The sequence below is a fragment of the Plecotus auritus genome, assembly GCF_963455305.1.
Source record: "Plecotus auritus genome assembly, chromosome: 6".
Lineage (NCBI taxonomy): Eukaryota > Metazoa > Chordata > Mammalia > Chiroptera > Vespertilionidae > Plecotus > Plecotus auritus.
Window position 1 is genome coordinate 36,232,624 of NC_137773.1, and position 24,097 is coordinate 36,256,720.

At 51.1% G+C, this 24,097-nt stretch overlaps 1 protein-coding gene and 1 pseudogene across 4 annotated transcripts in view; one reads left to right on the plus strand and one right to left on the minus strand.

Moving 5' to 3' along the window:
* FSTL4 (follistatin like 4) overlaps window positions 1–24,097 on the plus strand; it is a 332,505-nt gene that overhangs the window by 87,119 nt on the left and 221,289 nt on the right. The gene's annotated exons all lie outside the window — the stretch shown is intronic.
* On the minus strand, window positions 6,411–7,415 carry LOC308250566 (pre-mRNA-splicing factor 38A-like; annotated as a pseudogene). The gene has a single exon. The product of its transcript is annotated as a pre-mRNA-splicing factor 38A-like (transcript).

A 24,097-nucleotide genomic window follows, 5' to 3' on the forward strand; every position in this document is an offset into this window, starting at 1 on the left:
CTCTTGATAGCCAGGAACTGGCTGAGTTTCCCAGGCACCGAGTGTTTGCTGAGACTCTGAGTATTGTCAGCAAGCCTGCGGCAGAGCCTGTGTCTGCCCCGCAACCCGCTAAGACAACTTATTTGCTGCTGCCCTGGCTGCTTTCACTCACATATTTGCTAGGAATGTGCTGATGGTGAGTCAGTTACCTCTTAAAGGACCTCTGCAGAGCAGCAAGTCCTGGCCATTTCTAGTTTGAGTTGCTGCAAAACGGAAATTAAATTAGACTTCACTTTCGGTGTTCCCAGAGTCAGCCGTTGCACACACAGCTAGCCACCCTCCGGACGAACCGGAAGTGGTGAGGTTCGGTTGCATGGGAATCGGCGCCATTAGCTGCCCATGAAGGGCTCCCTCCTGCCTCCTCTGTGAGTCTCCAGGCAGATAGTTCTTTAGCACCTGCTCCCAAGAGCCGGCTGTGAACGTGCGCTCTGGCTCCATTCTTATTCCAAAGCGCGTGCTACGTAAGAGGACCGTGTTCCTCCTGCGGGGCTGCTGCGGGGTCCCCTCTGTGGCCAGAGACAAACTCTTGATGCTCTGGAATGTCTGACAAATAGGTTGTGGTTGTTTTTTCTGGGTAGAGAAGTGGCACTATCTGAGGCAGTCACATTTCATTTTTATACCAAAATTCACAGCTACTATCCAGGGTAATATAAATGTATTGAAATCCTTGACAAAGAGATAAAAACAAGAGAGGAGCCAGGAAAGTTCTTTGGGTGAAGGTAGCCTGCAAATCATCCCGAAGTGAGAGTTAGCCTGAATTCAAAGCATCTTCCTACAGCAATAAGAATTGTTACTTAATAAATACAAGCTGTTTGCATGCAGGGAGCTCTAGCCATCACACTCAGGACCTCAATTTATCCTGATGACAAGCATGTGAAGTAAGACGGGGACATCCCCACTTTACAGAGAGGGACACAGGGCCTCATGCTGACAGCAGCTGGGAATAGATTCGAAATGTCCCGAATGCCGGCACCAGGCTCTTGTCACTGCGTTCTCACGTAAGAGACAGTAGACAGTGTCACTGAGCAGTGTCTGGGAAGAGCCACCTCGAGGTGCAGATAAAGCAGTGGAGGTCTGGGTAGCAGAGGTGGTTCTCCTTCTGGGCCCGCAGAGGGTGGGAATTCTCAGGTGAGCTGTTCTAAGCCTTTCACGAAGCATGCTTTTCTTTGACACGTGATGGTTCTCATCAACGTAGAACAGAGTTCCCCTCACATATAAGCTAGTGGGTGTCTTCTCTTCCCTTCTTGGTTAGTGAAGAAACAGGAATTTTAATTATTTCTAGTTTTGTTTTTTTTTTAGCCCAATTTGTGCAGTGGAAGTGGCCTTTCTTCCAGTGTTGTCTTCAAAGTTCTATGCAAGGAGGCCTGTGAGAGAAACACCCTTCTCAGAAAGCAGTCTTCTTCCTACATTTCAAGTCTCTGCAGAGAGGGGGCTCAGAGTGCGTGATACATCACTTCCGCTGCTGACTTTCATTCACTTCAAGAGTCCATGCCTGGGAGATAAAGAAATTGCCCAGGTTGCTATGCAGCAGAGAAGGTGCCACACCCAGGGGACAGAGGACCTGCATGGACCTACTACCTGGGCAGAGGTTCATCTGGGAGAGGGTGGACAGGGGGCAAGGGACAGCAGAGCCTGGTTGGCTGGAGAGTGATGGATGCTGGGAATTTGGAGTGGGGATAAGGGGGGCGAGGGGCCAAAGGGAAATAATGGGAGTGGACATTCTTGCTGGGAGGCCTAGCAGGCTGCAGGGAGAAGCTGGAGGTGGTGGAAACTGCAGCAGCACCTCTAGTTCAGATGGTTTGGGACACTCGCCTGGGAGAGGGCTAAGGAGGCGTCCTGTGGGCTGTGTGGCAGGATTGACAGCAGAAAAGGGTTTCATCTTCTGCTGACCGCCCTCCCCACCCCTCCCCCGGCCCCGTCTGCCTCTGCCTAGAGGCTCCCACCTGCCCTGGAGCCTACTGGCCTCCCACCACCACGCCCTGCAGGCACCTTGCTGAACCATGAAACCTGGTGGTGAGAAGCTCTGTGAGGAAGTGGCACCACAAGGGAAAGGCTGGCTGGTGAACTGGCCTTCGCCTGTAAGCTAAGTAATGAGACCTGTCCGGGGCCAGGGTCACGGGGGTCTGGTCCATGATGAGGACGGCTAGCCCATCCATAGGTGACTCAGATGGTCTTAGAAGGTCTGGCTTTAGGAGAGAGTCCAGTCATAGCCCCAGCCAACATATACCAGCCTTTTTGTTGGGGTGGGCTCTAAGCGAGGGCTCTCTGTGGGGTGCACATGTGTGGAGGCGTGTGTACACACCCTTTGCCGGCTGCTTGGCTTTCTCTGAAGATGGCGTGTCCATGAGAGCCCTCAGGTCTCTGTGCAGCCCCGGTGGGTTACCTGCTTGGGGCCAGAGGGGCTGCATTCCCAGGGCACACAGCCCCAGGTGGGCCTACTCTGAGCCTCCCTCCTTTTGACAAATTGAAGCTGACCCTTACACTGACTGAGGGACCCCCAAACCTCTGCCCTTCAAGGGAGGCCTTGGGACCGCCTACCCTCACACAAACCATCTTCTCCTCCCCTCCCGACCCTCCTACCTGTGTGCTATGGTGGGGAAGCCCCCTTGCTCCTGCTCACTCTCTTGACAGCTGGGCCTATAAATCTGTGTTCCCACTTGGACTGCAGGGCCCTGCTCTGGGCAGCCAGCTGGTTGCCTGGCAGGAAGTGATGGGCACCAATGGGGAAGGCAGGGGGTCAGCCTGTGTTAGCCCCTGCAGCGTGCTCTGGAAGCCGGCCACTCCTGTGGCTTCCTCAGGGCCTGTGACAATCAGGGCTGAGCCAGACTGACCCCTGCGCAGCCCCCACCCTCGCCGGCGATGTTTCCCGGGAGCCTGGCCATTGTTAACGGTCTCCCTCCCGCGCTGTCCTCAGTAGCGTGCCGTGCTGTCAGTGTCGCTCCACAGGCCGAGCTGGAGCAGTGCCAGCCAGAAGCCTGGATCTGAGCTTGCGTCTCTTGGCATTGCAGTCTGGCTCCCTTGTTCTTTTTCAAACAAACAACTCACGTGGCATTTTTTCCTTCATCGATTAGCATTCGTTTTTAGTGAAACTGGGACTGCGTGTGCAGCGGACTGCCTGGCTGTGGTCCTGCTCATCTCTCTCAGATGTCTTCCCTTTCCACCTGGAGTCAGCTGCCTCCCTCCCTCCCCCCTCCCTCCCTCTCTTCCTTGCTCTCCAGACCCATTATCCCCAGGAGCTGGGATCCAGTTCTCTCTGCCCACGCTCGTGGTTTGTTGCTGTAGGGGTGCCCTCCTAGGTGCCGAGGACAGGAGTCAGAAGTTTACAGCCCCCCCATCCTCCCTGAGTTAGGCTGCTGTCCTGGGAGTGGAACGTTCCCTCCTCATGGTGGGTCAATTCTGGATCACTCCCTGCTTGTAGGGACTGTGTCTGGCCTTTCACCCTTGCAAATCCAGGCAGTGACACAGAGCCTGGCCCACAGCGGGCATTCACAAACATTTGCTGAATGAATGAACAAAGAAAATGTTCTTTTGAGCTGAGAGGCTTAGCACCTGTGATGAGTCCTTCCACAGCAGTGCTTGGAGGCTCAGAACCAAAACCTAGGCCCTGCTGGGTGGCTCAGTTGGTTGGAGCATCGTCCTGTATACCAAAAGGTTGTGGGTTTGATTATTGGTCAGGACACACACATAGGCTGCAGGTTCAATCTCCAGTCAGGGTGCCTATGGGAGGTAACTGATTGATACTTCTCTCTCTTCCTCTCTCTCTAAAAATCAATAAAAATGTATCCGCTGGTGAGGGAGGAAGGAAGGAAGGAAGGAAGGAAGGAAGGAAGGAAGGAAGGAAGGAAGGAAGGAAGGAAGGAAGGAAGGAAGGAAGGAAGGAAACCGACAACCCAAACCCCAAGCAGGGATTAAACATCCCAAGGCCCAAATACCTGGACCCCACGCTCGTTGCTTGTGCAGGCACCAGACATAGGCCTGCTCTCAGAATGTGCTCAGCAAACATTGAGGCCCCAGCCACCCCGGGCTGGCTCATTAAGCTTTTTAGGCAATGGCCACTGTCCCTGCAGCCTGGACTTCGGGGGCATCTGGGATTGCCGGGACTGCGTCTGTGTCATGGGCTGTGTCCTGGGAGTGGAACGTTCCCTCCTCATGGTGGGTCAATTCTGGACCACTCCCTGCTTGTAGGGACTGTGTCTGGCCTTTCACCCTTGCAAATCCAGGCAGTGACACAGAGCCTGGCCCACAGCGGGCATTCACAAACATTTGCTGAATGAATGAACAAAGAAAATGTTCTTTTGAGCTGAGAGGCTTAGCACCTGTGATGAGTCCTTCCACAGCAGTGCTTGGAGGCTCAGAACCAAAACCTAGGCCCTGCTGGGTGGCTTAGTTGGTTGGAGCATCGTCCTGTATACCAAAAGGTTGTGGGTTTGATTATTGGTCAGGACACACACATAGGCTGCAGGTTCAATCTCCAGTCAGGGTGCCTATGGGAGGTAACTGATTGATACTTCTCTCTCTTCCTCTCTCTCTAAAAATCAATAAAAATGTATCCGCTGGTGAGGGAGGAAGGAAGGAAGGAAGGAAGGAAGGAAGGAAGGAAGGAAGGAAGGAAGGAAGGAAGGAAACCGACAACCCAAACCCCAAGCAGGGATTAAACATCCCAAGGCCCAAATACCTGGACCCCACGCTCGTTGCTTGTGCAGGCACCAGACATAGGCCTGCTCTCAGAATGTGCTCAGCAAACATTGAGGCCCCAGCCACCCCGGGCTGGCTCATTAAGCTTTTTAGGCAATGGCCACTGTCCCTGCAGCCTGGACTTCGGGGGCATCTGGGATTGCCGGGACTGCGTCTGTGTCATGGGCTGGCTCGTCGTCCCCCTCCCCCCAGGTCTCAACTGAGATGTGCATGGCCTGCTGCTCAGTCAGGGGTAAAACCTTCGGGAGAGAAATCTCATTTAGTGTATGTGTTGCCGAAGCGAACAAAGGAAGTAAACATCGAGTTTTTCTTCCCGGGAAAAGAGAGGCTCATCATCTAACAAAGCATTTTTTCAGGGTCGTGTGGAAGGTCATCTGAGAGCAGAGGCTTAAGGATTAGATGTGAGATTCTAAGAGAGGCATCACTGGAGAAAACACGGCAGAAATACTGGGACAGAGACGCTGGCCCCTAGCACTCACACACACAGGCCCTCTCACCTGCTATCCAGGAGCTGTGGCTACTGGTAGACATGGATTTAAGTTGACCCAAGGTTAACTTGAGCCAAGCCAGGCATTATCAGGGCAAGGGGGTGGCTCAGGTCAAATCAGAGCATGCCTCCCAAAGCAAACCTTGGTGAATCTGAAAGCTCTTTACTTTCCCAGCCTCACTTGGAGCGATGTTCTGGCCGTTGGTGCAGTAAGATGGCTGTGCGAGCACTTTGGTGGCATTTGGCTTTTCAGTCTCAATGAGAAACTCAAATAGTAGTAATGGCAAACGCAGGGCGGGGCAAAGGTAGGTTTACAGTTGTTTGTATAGGAAATAATACAATGATTGATAAATAATAATACAAGAATAAACTCTGTTTCCCATACTCACAACTGTAAGCCTACTTTTGCCCCACCTGTATTTATACAGGGCTTACTCTGCGCCAGGTTCAGATTGGAGACAATGAGGTCGATATTAAAATTCCCATTTTACAGATGAGGAAACTGAGGCTTACAGAGGTGAAGCCATTTGCCCAAGATCCTGGGGCCAGTAGATGGCAGAGCTTAGCTTCAAACCCAGGCATCGAGCTCCAGCATCTGTGTCCCCCCCCCCCCCCCCCGCACTGAGGGGGGGGGAGGGGGGGAGGAAGGGGAGGGGGACGGAGGGGGAAGCAGGTGTGGTCAGCAGTGCCGGCATTCCATCAGATGCACACCAGCTTTTTCTTGCTTATGTGTCAAACGCTTTGATAAACATTGTCCCATTTGATCCTCGTGGAGAAGGAGGGAAGAGTGTCACCTTCTTTGTTCAAAACCATTTTTGAGTCTCGTATGTAGTTTATTTTGTTTAAGGAGATGAAAGGCATAGTAGCTACACCTGTATGCATTTCCCAAAGACCACAGACAGAACTCATGGCACACAGGTAGTCTTTCATTTTTTTCAGGCATCTGAGTCTGTTTGTTTTTTTATTTTTTTGAAAATGGTGTGTTAACTTTAATAACAAAAAGGTCACTAGGTGGTCACATCCTCTCCTGGTCATTCATACCCTCCACCCCTCAAATCCTCAATGTTGGTTTTATAAAGGATTCAAAAGCAGCCCCTAGGGACCATTATCTCTCAAACATGGATTAGGATTCAAAAAGAGACACAAAACTCAGCTCCTCTTTTATTTAAAAAATAAAGTGGAGAAACGTTTAGGTTAAAAATGCACACACATAAAATATTCTCATAGCTGCCTCGGGAGTGGACCTTAATCCTTCCACCTGGAGAGATGCCTTCATATCTGCAGGAGGCCATGGACTAAAGCCAAACTGAGCCCATTCCTCATTCTCCCTCCGGCTCTTTGGTGGCTTTTCTTAAGCCTTCCAAGAGATTTTGAGTGGCCCCATGCCTGCGACTGTGGTGATGACCCAGGGACTTGGAACAGGATGCTGCCATGCCCTCTTGGACTCCGGCTCTGATGGTTCTCTCAGTGAAGGGGGTGGTGAGGGGAGGGGCGGGCTCCTCCTTCTCCTACAGCACAGTGTGGGAGAACAGCGGGGCTGGTCCAAGTCTCAGCAGCTTCTCTGGTGGTGATCAGGTAATGGTACCCTGTCCAATTTCTCCTCCTCTTCACTGGATTCCAGGTCATCCATGTCCTTGTCTAGAGCGCTAACCCGAGGCTTCACTCGCTCGGCTTGCTCAGACACACGGTGTTCCTGTGGCCAAGCCAGAATGATATCAGACTCTCTCACTGTGAGTAGTTCATCAATGAACTCATCTACGTGCACCAATTCAAACTTCCCACTTTGGTTCTGGCTCTTAATTCTTCTACAGTCGTTGTACAGAGGCTCCAAGTACTTGTAGTGGCTCCAATCAATTGCAGTGCCTGTTGGCCTCATGTAAAGTGCTCCCAACATGTGGATATACTTGAAGTCTTCATTTTTTATAAACTCAACAATGAGATCCTTCTCCAGTGGAATCTGAAGCATCCTCAAGGTCAAACACAGAAAGGGAGCTGGCTTTATGTTGCCACCATAGACGCCTCCCACAAACCTGAACTCCATGGCTTTATTGACTACAAGTTCAGCCGTAAGTCCAAAGCACTCCTCTTTCCAGTACTTGGGCTCCTACATTCGCGCCCGAATGATCCCATCCACCAGATATCAAGGGCGGGTACTGTGGATGCTGTGAGCATCCTGGACCCTGCGGTTTGTCATTTTAGAACGCCTTCAGTTCTATTTCTGTCAGGTCCTTTAGTGTGTCATGTCCAGATTAAAAAATAAATAAAAAACCCAGTGAGAAAAGGAGAAAGGTGGAGGAAGTCTCATTTACATAGCTCAGGGGACCATCTTGAAATTGGAAATGTTGCACAGGTTCCTTTCAAAGACGGTGCCGTGATGCTGATAGAATCCTGATTCTGTTTAACTCAATGGCTGGTGTTTTCTCTCTGGTGAAACCAATCCACTGGAAGCCTGTGGGTGCAGGGTGCAAGCCATGGTAGCCAGAGGTTACCCAACTCAAGCAGTGTCTTCTTACCCACCTCCCACATAGAGCCATGATCATGAGACTCGTGACTGAAGCTTGTGACCAGCTCTTAAGGCCTTTACTCTGGAGGTCTCAGGGGAGGGTCTCAATAGAATATTCATCAGCTTTCCAGGTGTGTCTCCTCAGGGTTGTGGTCTCTGCGGATTGGTTGGCGTCAGGGCAGGGGCTTATTCGTCATCGTAGCTGGTCCTGGTGTCAGCCATGGCATTGTCCTACCTGGCCTTGCTGCTTTCTGGGTCTGGAGGTGAAACACAACTGAGGCCTAGATGTTATCTCTAGTTTGACCAAAACTTTGTCTGTGTGGTCAATAGACTTGAGGCTTTGTTCCTATGATTATTTGATGCAGGAGTATTTCATTTTTTTAAACACCTTTATTGAGATAAATTTACATACCATAAAATTCATCCGTGTTTACTGTACAATTCAATGGTTTTATTATATTTACAGAACTGTGCAACTATTACTGCAATCTAATTTTAGAAGGTTTCCATCACCCCCAAAAGAAACCTCATGCCCATTTGTAGACACTAATCCACTTTCTGTCTATAGATCTGCCTCTTCTAGACATTTCATATAAATGGACTAAAAATAAATCTGTGGCCTAGTGGGTCTGGCTTCTTTCACTGAGCAAACATTCTTAAAGTTCTTCTGTGTATCAGAACCTCATTCCTTTTCATTGCTGAATCCTACAGCATCCTATGTACCACATTTTGTTCAACCATCCACTAGTTGAGGAAGATCTGGGTTGTTTCCATTTATTGGCTATAGTATCATTCTCTTTGGATGGAAATAAAGTGGGCCTCAGAGACGTCTTGTACCGTTACAGTTAAGTCATCAGTGGAGACAGGCTAGACTCAGGCTGGTGACTCCCAATTCATTCACTGACCCAAACAAACACTTATTTTGCTCCTTCTGCGTGCCTGGCACTGGTCTGAACCCTGGGAGCCTGCAATGAGCAAGACACAGAAGGCCCCTGTCTCCACGGGACCATCATTGCAGTGGAGGGAGACAATTAGCAAGTGAACAAACTTAAAAGTGTTAGGTACTGATAAGTGTACTATGAAGGAAATAACATGAGACAATATAAGAACATGTAACAAGGAGTTCAGAATTTTTTTCAACCTTTCTATTTTATTTAAACTTCTCTAGATGCTTTCCCCAGCATTTGACATTTTTGTTTTACTTAAAGCATTATCCAAATAGTTTCACTTCACGTGGAAAATGTTCAAAGATTTGAGACAGAAGGAATGACTTTTATCTGTATACTTTCAAGATTCACCCATGGGCTGCCTTGTGGGTGGGATATGGCCGGTCTCCATGCTATGTGTACATCCCTCCCCTATCTCCCCCCCCCCAATATCCCCCCCACACACACACTCCACCTGAGAAGGCAGTGTCCTTTCCATTCCACAATTGAGGGCAGCTCAGTGGCCTCGGGAGCCTCCAGCTGAAACTGCATTATTGTGTGTGAGCCGATTACCCCAGTTATCTGGCCATGTAAAAAGCCACAGTTTCACTCTTCATGAAAAATTAAAATCTTGTCCTGATCTGATGGAAGGAAACGGATGAGGCAATGTGGGTGAACTCAGCCATTGTTGATCAGGCAGATGATAAACTACTCATTTTCTTGACTCAGGGGATCAATGGAGAATCTTAAAGAGAAAATCACGGAAGAAATTAAGATTAAATTTGCAGGCCTCTAATATTGGGAATGCATCCTAAAATGGCAACAAAATAAGGCTCTCTCCTGAAAATGCATTATTTACCCCCTGCCTATTACCGCAGTTACAGATGCTCACGCCTGTGGTTCAAACCCGAGTCGCTGATAGAAGCAGACCAGGCGACTTGTATCTCACCAGGAAACTTAGAATTTCAGATGAGCAGTCATGGTATTTTTAGACTGCTTGTGTGTACAGTCACATCATAAATCGTGAGGATGAAGGTAGCTGTGTGCATCTAAGTCCATCTGGGGCCACAGCATACATTTTAAGAGAGGAAAAAAAATCATGAAATTGGTTACCTAGTTAAATCCCACCTATTTTTCATCAGTAAAATCTTGGAGGAATATGGAAAGTGGCTTGGGGTTCAATGGGGCCTCCAATGGAAGAACATAATTTGCTCCCTAATGAAATCCGCTCCTACAATCATATTTACCAGCGTAAGACTGGGAAAGAGAAAATTGTCCCACTGGTGTTAATGGATTGGCATCTGCCTCAGATGCCATCGCTGATGAAGTCACATAAGCTGGACAATGGAAACTTTTCAGTAATTGAAGCACAAAGTAATATGAAATGTCTGCAGTGAGAGGTGTGCTTTAGTACCCGCATTATCAGGTATCTGGGCAAATTTCTCTCTGAATTCTCTGGGAAAGTGGCACTTTTCAGCAAAGAAAGAAAAAGGATCTTGCAGCGTTTTGAAGATAAAGTTTAAAGAAGATGCTTTCAGTAAAGTTGTCGCCCGAGCCAATTAAAATGCAGCTGGTTGTTCTCTCAGAGAAGAGAAGCAGACAAACCATTAAGGGGTCACGTCTGCCACCCTGTACCTTCCTGAAGAGAGAAATACTGGAAACTGGGGAAAAGCAGGAACCCCACAAAGCAGTTTGTTTCCCAGCTCTGAAGCCACATCTGTTCTCCAGCCTCGGTTTCCTCATCTGCAAGGTGGGGACTTATAAGCCCCGTCTCCACAGGTTTGCTAGGAGGATTCAATGAGAAGTATGAAAACCACTGAGCAGAGTAGTCAGCATAAAGTAGATGCCCCACAGAGTGGCAATCTAGCGGATAGGCAGGGAAGGAGTGGAATTTGTTAGAATATCAGGTAGAACCAGAGAGAAAATGGTGGAACTGCTTATTGGTCATTTGTGAGAAATTTGACTCGCTCTCCTGAGAAATCAGAGCAATATTTTTATAAGCCAGTTACACTATAGCAGATTTAAGGAATGTATTTAACTCTCCCCTCCCTTTTCCTTCTTTCCTCCCTTCCTCCTAGCCTCCCTCCCTGATGTTAAGATTTAAAAAAAAAATAAATTGTGAAATTGTTACATGGTTTATTCTCAGGGACAATTAGTGAGTCATTTGAACAGTTATTTTAAACAGACTGAAACATAGTGGGTAAACATTTGCATATCAATGGCATTAGTCTGTTGGCTCCTTGAGCAGAGTGGTGATGGCAGAACATGCAAAAATCTTCACTAACGCAAATGGTTTACAAAGCACCCACTGTGCCAGGCTCAGCCCGAGATGTTAAGACACTTTGCCAAAGAGGCCAAGGTCATGGTTATAACCTTCAGGTAGGTCAATTGGGTTTATGCTGATCCACCTGAAGGATCCCATGGCCCCAGCCCCAGGCACTGAGTGTATCTGTCCCAGACTTCGCTTGGTTCCTGACCTCATCCAGCCATTTCCTGGGGTTCACACTGTGACATGAGAAGGAACTTACAAATCAGTCTTCCAATTCTAGTTATAATACATGTATATACATCTAACGATCACTCATGGGTTTCCACAGACATGGGGTCAGTGAGGTCCATTCTCCACAGAAAAGACAACCTCTGGCTCCTGAATAGAGAAACTGTGACGGGTGAGGGAAGGGGACTCGGGAAAACACGGCGGAAACGTTGGTGGGACAGAGACCTCTCTCTCCTCAGAAAATGGGCGTCTGGCCCTAGCTGGCTTGGCTCAGTGGTTAGAGCGTCGGCCTGCAGACTGAAGTGTCGCGGGTTTGATTCCAGACAAGGGCACATGCCTGGGTTGCAGGCTCGATCCCCAGTGTGCAGGAGGCAGCTGATCAACAATTCTCTCTCATCATTGATGTTTCTATCTCTCTCTCCCTCTCCCTTTCTCTCTGCAATCAATACAAATATATTTTTTAAAAAAAAAAAGAAAATGAGCATCCATTGGTGAGGATGGCATCCATTGGTGATGTACTGTTTTCTGTTAAGAGTAATGGCTGGGTTATAAAAATTTCACAGAATCATTTTCTCTACTACAACTTCTCTCTAGCTAGCTTTCCTATCACTCATGAATATTTATGCCTTGTCTGCTTAAAATGCTTGGAGGGGGGAAAAACAAACTTAGTTCTCAATCTCAAGTTATTCTGCGAGGTCTAAGAGCATTGGTATAAGATAGTAACAGTGTACTTTAGCTAAACCAAGTGCTTAGACCAATATTCATTTAGAGCCCACATGGGCTGCATATTAACACCGAATGTAATAAGGTCCACAGGAGATAAGGAAATTGAGGGGCTCTCCACAGGGTGCCGAACGGGCCTGCACGGCTATGCGCTTCCTTCATGGTTTTGTAATTTCACACAACTTACTTGAAGCTCAGGGACAGGCTTCGGAAGGTTTGGGGATTGATTCCATTTGGTTCAGATAGGCCCATCAAGACTCTTGTTTGGGTGCTGTGGCCTTTGCTTTTGCCCCCTGCACTTATCTTCTCCCACCTCCCTGCTAACCTCAAGCACCTTGGTTTGTGCCTCTACTCCTTGCCTTTTCTCTGCCCCTCCTTCTTCCCTGAACTCTGCCCCTGCCCCCTCCCCCCCCCCCCCCCCCCCCAGCTGCTGCACTGTCCAGAGCTCCATGAGGGCGATCCCACCGGCCCACACTCTTCTTGAAGCCGGATACAGAAGGCAGTTCCTCCGCTCAGAGTTTCCGAAGGGTGGGAACCATCACTGCCCAGGGCAGAACTGGCGGGGAATGTAGAGTCACTCTCAGGCAGGCCTCTGAAGTGAGGGGGGCGGGAGCTGATTATGCAGACCACTCCAAATGCAATCTCCTGCTTTATGTTTATCGCTAGAGCCGGTGATGGAAGCACTGCCCGTTAATTCAGACTCGCCCATTACTTATTCTCTATCTAGAGGAAATAAAGAGAAACAATTACCTTGGTGTGACATTCTGCCAGCTCTACCGAGCCACCTACCTGCACCTGGACTTTGCTAGCAGCAGAAAGAACGAGTTAGATGCTAAATATTTCAGAGAGAAGAGAGTAAGCAGGGCTATTGAAAATAAATTTAAAAGACCTTCATGTATTCTGGTCATATATCCCTGGCATAAAACTTCCCCAGAGATAAAATAGCTTTCTGACAGGAGGGCTGAGGGGAGGGGGGGGGGGGGAAGGGAGGGGAGGGGAGGGGAAACACTGGGAAACCCTCGACCTCCCTCTCAGACGCCGGCGCCTCCTTTGTGAAGGCATCTTCGAAATGATTGAAGGTGGCCTATTACCACGGAGCCCTTTTCAATAAAGAATTTTAAATTATAAATGACATTTTGTTGTGTGCTCTTCTCTCCCACCTGTTGGTAGTTAATGGGGAAAATCAATACAGTTGTTGTCTAAACCAGTGCTCTGCAAACTCATTAGTCAACAGAGCCAAATATCAACAGTACAATGATTGAAATTTCTTTTGAGAGCCAGATTTTTTAAGCTTAAACTTCTTCTAACGCCACTTCTTCAAAATAGACTCACCCAGGCTGTGGTATTTTGTGGAAGAGCCCCACTCAAGGGGCCAAAGAGCCGCATGTGGCTCGCGAGCCGCAGTTTGCTGATCACGGGTCTAAAGGGAGCAGGCATCTCAGGACGTGAAGCCTGGAGCTTAGTTTCAATTCTCAACTAAGATGCTCCCAACCCTCCCTGATGTACATCTGCGAAGGCCATGGCCTGGGACTGGCCTGGCCTGGACCTGAGGCGCACAGCCCCCTTGAGGCACGCAAACATTCCCTTTCCGTCTCTGGCCCGGTGGGAGCTGAACATTGGGACGACTTGGGACCGTGGGTGACTTCGGCTGCCTGGGGACCCTGTGCGCTGTCTTCCTCCCACGGGTGGTGGGAGTGAACATCATCAATTAAAATTACAGGACTATCTCAATGAGACAATTACGAAACTACAAAGAAGTTGCTGTTTGTTTACGGCCCTTGGAGAAGCTGCTAAGACGGAGGAGAGACCATTTAGGAGAAATCATGGGTGCACCAGCCCTTTCCACTGACCCTGGCATTCAGAATTTTCTCTCCTTGCCTCAACCATTCTTGGCAATTAGGTGTGCTTTCCTTATTAATGCCAGGGTAGGGAAGCAGAAAATGAAGGCCCTTCTTCGCAAATAGCTGCTTAATGTTGCAATGCTAGCCTATAAGTCATGAAAGCCAGGGAGGTTTGCCCATCCCTGAGCACGGAACACCCTCGATGAACTGCTGAATGGAACTATTCGCACAGACAGGCGGAGCCTGACATTTGCCGCTGGCCTGTGCCCTCCTGCTGCATGGGTGGGGCTGGGCACGCTCCTTCAGGGGCTGGAGTGGAAGGGCCTGGTCCCCACAGAATCTGAGTCTGCCTTCCAGAGGTGCCTTGTTCTCCAGCTGGGCCCCGCACACCCGCTGCTTCTCCGCAAATACTTGGTCCCTTCTGCCCCCGTCCTTTCTCCTCAGGCAATGTGATTGGAGCTGCTGGGCACTGGGAGGGAGGGGATGCAGGGGCCATAGAGAGGCTGTGCGTATGTTTGTGTGTCCCGTTCTGTAGTCATTAGTCGTCACTTATTGTTACCTGTGCGTACGATGCTGCCCTAGATGCTACACACCCAGGTCTCAGTTTCCAGATGTGACGTGGCTAGCACTGAAGATGGGGCTAGCTCCCCTGAGCCTCGCTGGACCTAGAATGGGAAGAAAGTTCAGCAAAAAGAGGCGAGGTGAGACCTGTAGTCTGCCTTTTTTCCTGTGGAGTCCATCACGCCCTGCCTGCAGTGAGTTTCTCTAGAAGACGTCTCCCATGAAGCATGTCTAGGCAGCAACATTGGTCTGGATGCAGAGGACTGGTCTGGATGCAGAGGACTGGCCCGGCTGACCTCTTGACCCCATGACCAGTTGGACAGCCGTCACCTCAGGCTGCCAAAGGTGTCCTTACCCAAGCGTGCCTGGTCAGTTCTGATCTCAGACCCAGAGAGGCCATGGGAGGGACACATTGCACACAGCCAGGAGCACTCTGTCCAGTCCGTCAGAGAGCCCTGCAGACCCGGAAGTGTGGGGCTGCCTGCCTGGCACACTGCTGAGTGGCTAATGTGCCTTGACGTATCACTGCACAAAGCACACCACTGATACTTTTCTCTTTTCAAATTCATGCCTCTCGCATAGCATCCAAAAACTATAGGAACAGAGCACTGGATCAGAACACATTGGACGGGCCAGGCCCTCTTCTCCAGAGAGGAAATAGCTGCTCCTACTGGAAGGAAAGGTGTCTAAAGAAGCAGATGGGGGAAGGCTTGTCAGAACTGGAACTGGAAGACAAACTCCGCAGAAGTCAGAGCAGCCCTTGCTGAGAAGGCAGGACCACAGCGGGAGCTCCCCGCCCCAGCATGGTAGTAGTGAGCCAGGTGGGCAGTGGGAGAGACAGGGCCCAGGAGGGCAGGCATGCAGGAGCCACAGGCACTCTTCGCAGTCTGAGGGACCTTGGGAAAACCACATTCCTGTTCCAGTTCTAGTTTATTCATCTTTAAAGGCTGGGTTGGACTCAGTGACCCTGCCCTGCCAGCATTTGGATGGCCTCCCATCATTGATCTATAAGCTGACTCTGAAAGTTGAGGACAAATAAATTACATTTATATTATTGTGACTATAAAAGTGTCCTCTGGCAAGTCAAATTACGTCCTAATATTTCACTTCATTCTCTGTGCATCCAGCATACTGACCCCTTGTTTCATGCAATGAAGGCTTTTTCCTGGCATCAATTTCAGATAGATTCTCCTTTTTACTCTCCATTAATTGCCTTTCACATATCCTCGCATTCATTCAAGTTACCTCTTCAGTCATCAGCTGTCTCTTTAGCCTGAAGTCCTCTCTCTTGGAGCCTGTTTCTTGACCTACTCTAGAACATTCTTTTAGGTTGTACCACTGTTTCAGGATATCCTGACTTTTCCTTTCTTGGCTGTTCACCAATGAATGTTCTTTCAGAAATGTCTGTAAATCCCTTGCTCAGTGAGGGTAGCTCTCCCATTCTCCGTTTTTATGTGATTTATTCTTCTAATGCCATTTTCATTGAGACTCAGGAGGAGGAAAAAATGCATGTGTCTACCCTGTCAGTTTGAACCCTCCTCTTCTGTCCAACCTGCTTGGAAGATCTAGCCTTCTGGTGTTAGCCCTTGGCATCTCAGGCGTCAAATGCCCAGAGTAAAACTGTTCTGTCCTCTCTGCCAGCCCCCAGACGTAGCTACTTCTCCTCCCGGCCATGCCCGGCTCAGGGAACAGCACTAAAATCCACCCACTTGCCAAGTCGGAAAACCGAGTCATCTGCCATCCCTCCCTTTTCCACCTCCAGCATCAAGTCCACTTGGCTGCACCTTCTGTATTTGCATCTGAAATCTGTCCACATCTCCACCCCCCACTGCCACCAACTTAGCCCAGCCATCCGCCTCTCACCTGAATGACCCTCATCCCCTCGCACTGGTTTCCCTCCTGCCAGTCTTACCCCCACAAACCATTCTCTCCATGGCAGAGTGAGCCACCTAAAAGGTAATTCCAGCTCCCCTCTCCATCGCCCTTTCAAGTCCCCACCAGGCCCTTCTGCGTGAGCTAGCCCCTTCCTACCTCCCAAATCTCAGCGTGTCCCCACTCTCTCCTTTGCCTCTAGACTCCAGCCACTCTGGCCTCCTCCAATGACTATGCTCCCCTTCCCCCAACTCTGCATAGCACCCTCTTTCTCATTCTCGGGCACTGAGTAAAAGTCCACTCACTCTACGTGGGTTTCGCCCAGCCATTTCTTCCTTATGCCCGTGCCTGTGCATTTCCTCCACAGCCCTTATCCCAATTTGTATGCGCGCATGCAAACAGCTCGGATCATGATGTGTTTACTGGTTTATTGTTGGGTTGGGCACTGGACCCCCGGCTCCCAGAGACAGGAATCAGACTGGCTCTCTCCTTCAGCGGGTTCTCAGCCCTTCCTGGTGCCTGGGCAGGTGTGCCCAGCAGAGGCCCAGTGTGGGTGGTCTCAGCCAGCCTTTGGTCATGGGCTGGGTGATGTCTTCTCCTGGATGGAACTCTGGCAGATTCCTGACGCCATTGCATCTCTGACCACTGCAGCTCACCCTCCTCGGAACTGGAGATGCTGGCTTCCCCCAGAACACAAAGGAGAACAGGCACTGGTGTGTCATTCTGCCACTTCACAGACTGTTCCCAGCTGTCTTTCCCACCTTATTTCCCTCTGCTTTGCCGCTGGCCCTCTACCCTCTGCCCTCTGCCCCTACCAGCCACCCGCAGGCATGTCTTCTGCCCTCACACATCCGTGCACTTGTTCAGCTTACGACGCCCTCTCTTCCATGCCTGCCTTTCACATCCTGCCCGTGCGTTAGGGCCGGGATGGAATGCCACCTCCTTGGGAGGTCTCCTGAACCCCCGCACTTGTACAGACTCTCTCAGCTCTTCCCTTGTGCATCTCGTTATAACTCATGGGTCATCCTGCCCGGCACCTGCGTGTTGGTTGGGAAGGTGTGCTACCCACACTGAGCTGTAAGGTCTGAGAGATGACGTTGGTCATGGCTGGCCTGCCCACCGGGAGCCCCTTGGTGGACATTGCACCACAGGAGCAGATGCGGGGAGCTTGCCCAGTGCTGGCGCCCAAGCATCTCAGGGGGCTGGCACCTGGACATTAGGCCTGGGGTGTGGCCTACTGAATAGTGAAGCTGGTGTGCCGTGTTATGACTCTAATGTGGTTCCCCTGTAACAGGCGGGGAGTCCACAGCGCTGTGCCCTCTGCCGGAGCAGGCGACTTGAGTAAGGCTCTCTGAGAAGCTTCAGTGAGCCTCAGCGAAAAACTCTCCAGCGTCCTTCTCTCAGAGCTCTCCCTCGCCCTCTTATTCACTGCCTCAGGATGAGCCAAGGTGCAGTCGTCTTTCCCAGCCGTGCTGGCCTGGTGGTCCCCGGGGACTGGTCCTGCTCAAAAAGACGGAGTCATCTGCAATCCGTGCGAGACACCCGGGGGATGACTCCCATGGCACACGGGCAAGGCCTGCTGTGTCCTTGTCGGTGTAGAGCTCGTGTGCTGGGCGCTGAGCTGGTGGGAAGCATCTCTCTCTTATTTCATCCTCTCTGCAGGAGGAGCCGGGCAGGGGCTGCGCCATGAGCACCTGGCCCCTGCACCCCCGTCTCTTGCCGAGACACCTGCCTGTGACAGGACAGGCAGAATGCTCCAGACACGGTGAACCTGGAAGGAGTCTGCCAGGCCCTCCTGCGCGGTGTTGTGGCTGTTCCCTGTGAGTGCCCCATTCTGAAGGCAATTAGTCTAATTGCTTTTGTTATTTCAGAAAACAAATTAAACCACCCGAGTGTTTCGGGGCAGAAAAGCGTCTGCAGTGCAGCGTAAGAAACATTTCAGGAGCGTTTAGTTCACAGCCAGCAGTGCCTGAGCAACAGGCAGAAAGCAGGCGGAGGGGCGGGCACAGGAGGCCAGCAGCCTGTGCGGTGAGCCGCATGCCTGTGGGGGGTGGGTTTGGGGGAAGTCTGTGCTCCTGGCTGTCCTGCCTGCGAGGTCTGTGGATTCCTTGTCCCCCTGCCCACGCCGCCCATCACTGACTGGGCTCAGGCTCGTCCTCTGTGGCGAGGATCAGTAGAGCAGCCACCAGCTGGGCTCCCTGTCCTCCCTGCGCCCTCCTCACGGTCCCCACAGGGGCTGCCTGAAACACAAGTAGCACAAACGGGGACCTACTTCACTTCTGAACAGCCGTGGCTTCCTGTAGGCTACCGGGCAGCCCTTCGCACAGGCAGCCAGAGGCCCAGCCTGCCCGCACGCAGGCCTCGCAAAACCTTCTCCTTTCCCCATTTTTGCTCTGTGCTTCCTGCTGCTGAGCCTTTGTCCCAGTGGGAGGGGGTGCACCACACCCACCCACACCCACCCACCCACCCACCCACACACACACACACACACACCTACCTGTCACCCTAGACTGCTCCCTCAGCCTGCAGGCCAGGCACCCTGGCCTTGTGTACCTGCCCTGCTGCGGTGGGAGGAGTTAGGCACTTTCTTCTTTGTGCCCTGGGCCTAGGACTGATCTCACATTCATGCTGTGTTGCATCCATTTGTCTCTCTGGGACCTTACCAGACTGTGAGCAATTGAGAGAGGAGGGGCCTCACCTTGTTCGCTGTGGTCCTAGCGTGTGGCAAAGGATCTGTACTCAGAGTTCAGTACCCGCTGGCTGAGGAAATGGGCAGGTGGGCGGATGGATGGACAGTGGGTGAATGAGCAGCCCTGGTGATGGGTAAATGCTCTTGTCCCAAGGAATTCTTTACTTCAACCTTCTCAAAATCAGGGACTACCCCAGGGAAGAGAGGGATGGGGTGGGTCACTAGGACTCTGGGCGGTCACCTGGCACCACCCTTTCCTGTGTGGGAGGCAGATGTGGTGAAAACCTTGTTCAAAGAGTGTGTGAGCAGTTTGATGACAGAGGCCAAGTCCTCCTTCCTCCCCATGTGAGGCTCACAAGTTAGCCTTTCTCCCTGTTCCATCGCCTGAAAGCGTGCAAATCCAATTCAGCCTCTCCCTGAAGCGCTGGAATCTGGTTGGCAAAGGGTGGGGGTCGGGTCTCTTGGACAAGCCAGCCACCCCGTTGTGTCCCCATAAGAGGACCCTGCAACACAGAAACACCCATCTTTTTAAAATTGCCCTTGATGATGTGTTGAAAAAAAAAAACAGAGGAAGGTGTAGCCAGAAGGTCTGCTCTGTTCCCAGGACCCAGGACATAGACCAGTCCCAGAGCCACTGGGAAGGCTTCTTACGTCAGCCTTGGGCCCCACCCAGTCCGGCGGAATCAGAATCTCTGGGTGGGGTCCAGATGGGTATTTTAAGCTAGCACCCCTGGACTTTCTTATGCAAGGGAAGGGCAAGACTCATTGCCTGGGAGATTCCACAGGTGGAAAGAATTCAAAATGACAGAAACCTGAATGCAGGCATCCCCCTCCATCTGGGACGCCCCAGCCTGGCCCTTGGAAACCCACCCAGGGTCAGCAGCCTTCGCCCCTGCTCTTTGATCTACTTCTCCTGCCTCAGCAGAAACGCATCCTGCTCCCCACATCCTCCAAACTACCTTGCGTCTTCAACCATCGATATAATTACTTGGAAACGCTGCGTCCTGGTTGGAATTTATTTTAGTCACGCTTGTCTGCATGCCAGTTTGTCAGACGCGTCGTTAAGGTTTTTCCTTCCCACCTTCAGCGGGCTGCATTGTCCGTCCATCCAGGTTCACGCAGCTGCTGTCACGCGGGCCAGCCTGTGGCCCAGGTCCCATGCCAGGCTCGGCTGGAGATGACATGCCCCTCAAGTGGCAGGGGGCACTTTCCTCCACACAGCTGGGCCGGCCCATGGGCTTCCCTGTGAGAGGTAGGCCAGGGGGGTGATCTTGCGAGCCCCTTCCCTGAGCGGCGGGGGTGGGGGTAGGGGACACTGTTCTGGGTCACTTGTGCCTGGAAATTCAGGCTCTCTGCTGTGCTAGTCTGCCTCCCCCCCTAATTCCCCCACTGCCCCATATGCTTCAGCCCCCACTGTGGCTCAGTCCCTGCTGGGGGCTTGGGGATGTGTGGTGCAGGACCTGCCCTTGGGGCCTGCACTCTCTATTTGGGGAAAACGCAGCACAGGGAGTGACAATGAGTAAAACAGGGCAGCACGAGGAGCATTATTCATTCCCCCACATTTAAGTGGAACAGAATTATGGCCTCAAGGAGCTCAGAGGAGATATGTGGGCAGAGCCAGGTAGGAAGGGCATTGACAGGCGAGGTGGAAAGTGGAGTGAGTGCTCAGCTGGCAGTAATGATGGCAGAGGAGGGAGTGGGCATGGCCTGGGCACAGGCCAGGGGACGCCAACGTGGGGGTACCTTTCAGGGACTGACAGTGAGAGGCCAGACTGCCCTGTGGGCAAATGATCATTTCCCCAGGTGGTGGAGAAATGCCCAGGGGTGTGGTTTACTGCACAGACGGTCCAAATTAAGGCAGGTCATCAAAAGGCTTGATTTAAATTTCTTGATCCATCAGCTACGCTTTGTAGGAAAACATAAAACATAAGAAAATGAGCTCTTCTTTCACATAACCTTTGAGGATTTCTCCCTCAAACTTGGCAGGTGGGTTGACCTTTTCCCCGGCTCCTGGCCCTGAAGTCCCAGTCTCCCCCCGCCGCCCCCCGCCCTTTCTGCACAGCAGCTCCTGTCTCTCCTGATGCACACCAGGTCCCTAGGTGGAGGGGAGCTGGAGGGAAGGGGGAGGGGAGCTGGAGGGGAGGGGTAAATGAGGGGGAGGGAGGGGAAAAGGAGGGGAAGGGAGGGGGAGGGGAGCTGGAAGGGAGGAGGAGGGGAGCTGGAGGGGAGGGGTAAATGAGGGGGAGGGAGGGGAAAAGGAGGGGGAGGGGAGGGGGAAGGGAGCTGGATGGGGGGATGGGGAGGGGCTGTGGGCCAGTGAAGGCTAGGCAGGGGCCCTGGTGCTTCCGCCACAGCAGTCACATGAGCTGGCCCCACAAGACTGGAGCCCCCAGTGATGCTTTATTGTAAAACTAGTAAATGATTTTCTTTTGTGAAAGAGAGAGCCTGGGTTACAGTTCAGTTTAGGGTATTCCGGGGTGGAAGGACTGTCTTTCTCACTATTTAACCAGAAAAACCTGTCTGTGGGGTCAGTGGGGAAGAATGGTTCTGTCATTGGAGAACCGTAGCTGCCTTAATCGGTGATGTGGGCTGTTCCAGAGACCCCGACCCTGGCCTGGCCTGGTAGATTCACCTCAGGCAGCAGAGGCAGGCACCGTGCTGCGGGCTTTTGTGTGGATGCAGGAGAGGGGGCACTTCCACATCCCCATGCAAGTATGGGGAGCAGAGAAGCCAGGGAGACCCGGGGGCTGTGAGACGGTTGCCATGTGTCTGTGAACACACACTGCACGTTCAGTGGCTGTCCCGGTGGGAATGATTGGAACTGAATCAGAACAAGGGATCAATGCAGACCTGGTGGAATCATTTGGACCATGAAGGCTTGGGACTGCCCTGCAGCTAATGGGTAATGCAGGTAGGGAGGTCAGTGCTTGCCTCGCCAACCTCCGCCTGCCTTTTCTGGTCTTTCTACCCTTACCTGCCTTCAGGTGCTCAATACCTAAGCAGATATCACTGGCTGCCTAGTTCCTGTGAGGACTGTGTCTGCCTTTCCCATGCCATAGCCCCTGACTTGGGTGGTGGCATCTGTGCATGTCGCGGGACCAGGCCAGATGGTTTGTGAATGGTGGAGACCATCGTTTGCTCTTCATAAGGGGGTTGTGTGCTTGGTGGGACCCTCCCTGTAACCCCACAGAGGCTCAGAGCTGGCCTCATCCTGGTTGGGATGTGTGCTCATGAGAATGTGTAATTATTTTCTAATTTTAATACCCTAGGTCATTGGATCTTTTCTTTTTAAATGAGTTGGGGAGGGGTTCTCAAAAGAAGGAAATGTATGAGATTTATTACCCACACTGATCAAAAGGCATAACAAATCATCTAAATGGTATGACATGCTTAGATATGCATAGCGTAATAGTGAATAGGATTGAGCACCCGACCCATCTCCCAGAGCACTGGTGTGAAATACACAAACCAGTGTATTGTCTGGTCCATCATCAGCAGGGTTTGTAACCACAGAATTTCTTTGGAAATTTGTATTGATTGATTGATTGATTGATTGATTTGGGGTTTGAGGGAAACCAAATCTGCATTCATCTCAAGATGTTTTAAGGACATATTTGTAGCAACAAATGTTGGTGAACTAAAACTGGGAGATTACACTGTGGAGTTGATATGTGGAGCAGGAATTGGTCAATGCCCCAGTAATCTACTTAAAGAATTGAATTAAGTCCCCTGCAAGCACTCAAACTGCTGAGGATGTGAGAATCGCCCCGTTGTTCTTGAAGAACCAGCGCTGTGATGACAGGGAGGATGGCTGGCAGGGTCCAATATTGAGACACGGTATTAAAACCCACACTAGTATGGCATTTCCCTCTGGATTAGAAATTTTAATAGCAGAGCAGCGTTGACAGGTGAACGTATAGATAAATGGATGCTTGTGAATAAGTGATTTGTGCAAGCCATCCACAATTCTCGAGAGGGTTTTGTTCCCAGCAGGCTGTCGTCTGTGGAGAGGCCGTTTTGTGGATCTTGGGAAACTAAAATGCAGTTTTCCACAGGCATGTTCCCAAGAATGGGGGTTGATTGATAGGCGAGCCTCCAAAACTTTATGTAAGCCTTAATGTAGTTAAAAAATACTCCACACAGCCCTGGCCAGCGTTGCTCAGTGGTTAGAGCGTTGGCCTGCTCACCGGAGGGTCACGGGTTCCAGGCCTGCTCAAGGGCACATACCTAGGTTGCAGGTTTGATTCCTGGCCCGTGCGGGAGGCAACCAATGGGAAAAAAATAGCCTCACTCCTTGCATGAGGATTTAAAAAAAAAAAAATACTTCACAAGAGTGGTTAATATCAGAGAACTCATAAAGTAAAACAGTAACATTGAAAAGGAAATCGTGTTTTTGTGGGTTTTTTGATTGGTGTAACCCTCAGGGAGTTGAGAGGCTAACCTCAGAGCATGCAAGACTGGGAGGGATTTGAGTGATAGTTGAGTTCAAGCCTCTATTTGCCAAATGAGGAAACTGCGTTTCAGAGAGGCACAGAATCTGGCCGGCGGTCACACAGCCAGCCAGTGTGACTGGAACCCAGGCCTGCCCCGACCCAGGGGATAATGCCTGTGGCAAGTTTCCCAAGAGACTGTCAGATACAGTTAGGGTCCTCCAGGTTGTGTTGAGCCCTATTGGATGTCTCCTATTCCCAGGTTCACTGTAAAACATGTCCTGTTCCTTCTTTCTAAAATGGAGATGGGCCTAGGACTACTATTAGGCTCTCGAGAAATACAGCCCACAGGCAAAATGAAATGTGTCTTCATGTGGGAAACAACAACCAGGTGTAAGTAACCCAGCTGTGAGAAGGTTGGTCCCCACAGGCGGAGCAGGGCTTTGCCTCTGAGAGCCACAGAGGGCAGGCAGACCTCCCCACCAGGGGGCGCTGTCACCTCCACTCAGCCTTGTTGCAGCCCTTGTTGGAAAGAGCACTGGCATAAGACCATGTGTCCGTGATGGGAAGGGGGAGAGTGTCACATGAGTCCTCAAAGGAAAGGGGCGATGGTCATCCAAAAACATAGTTCACTAATCAAGGGGGTATAACCCAGAGCACATCGAGGCCAAAACAAGAAATAAAAGCCAAAGTATTTCGTGTCGCTAAACTTAACGCTGACATTCAGCCTGAACCTGGCCCACTCATGACCTCACGGTGCCCTCTGTCCCAGAGACAACCTCAGATGCCAGAAACCCACCTGAGTCTTTCCTCTTCGTATGACCCATCACCTCA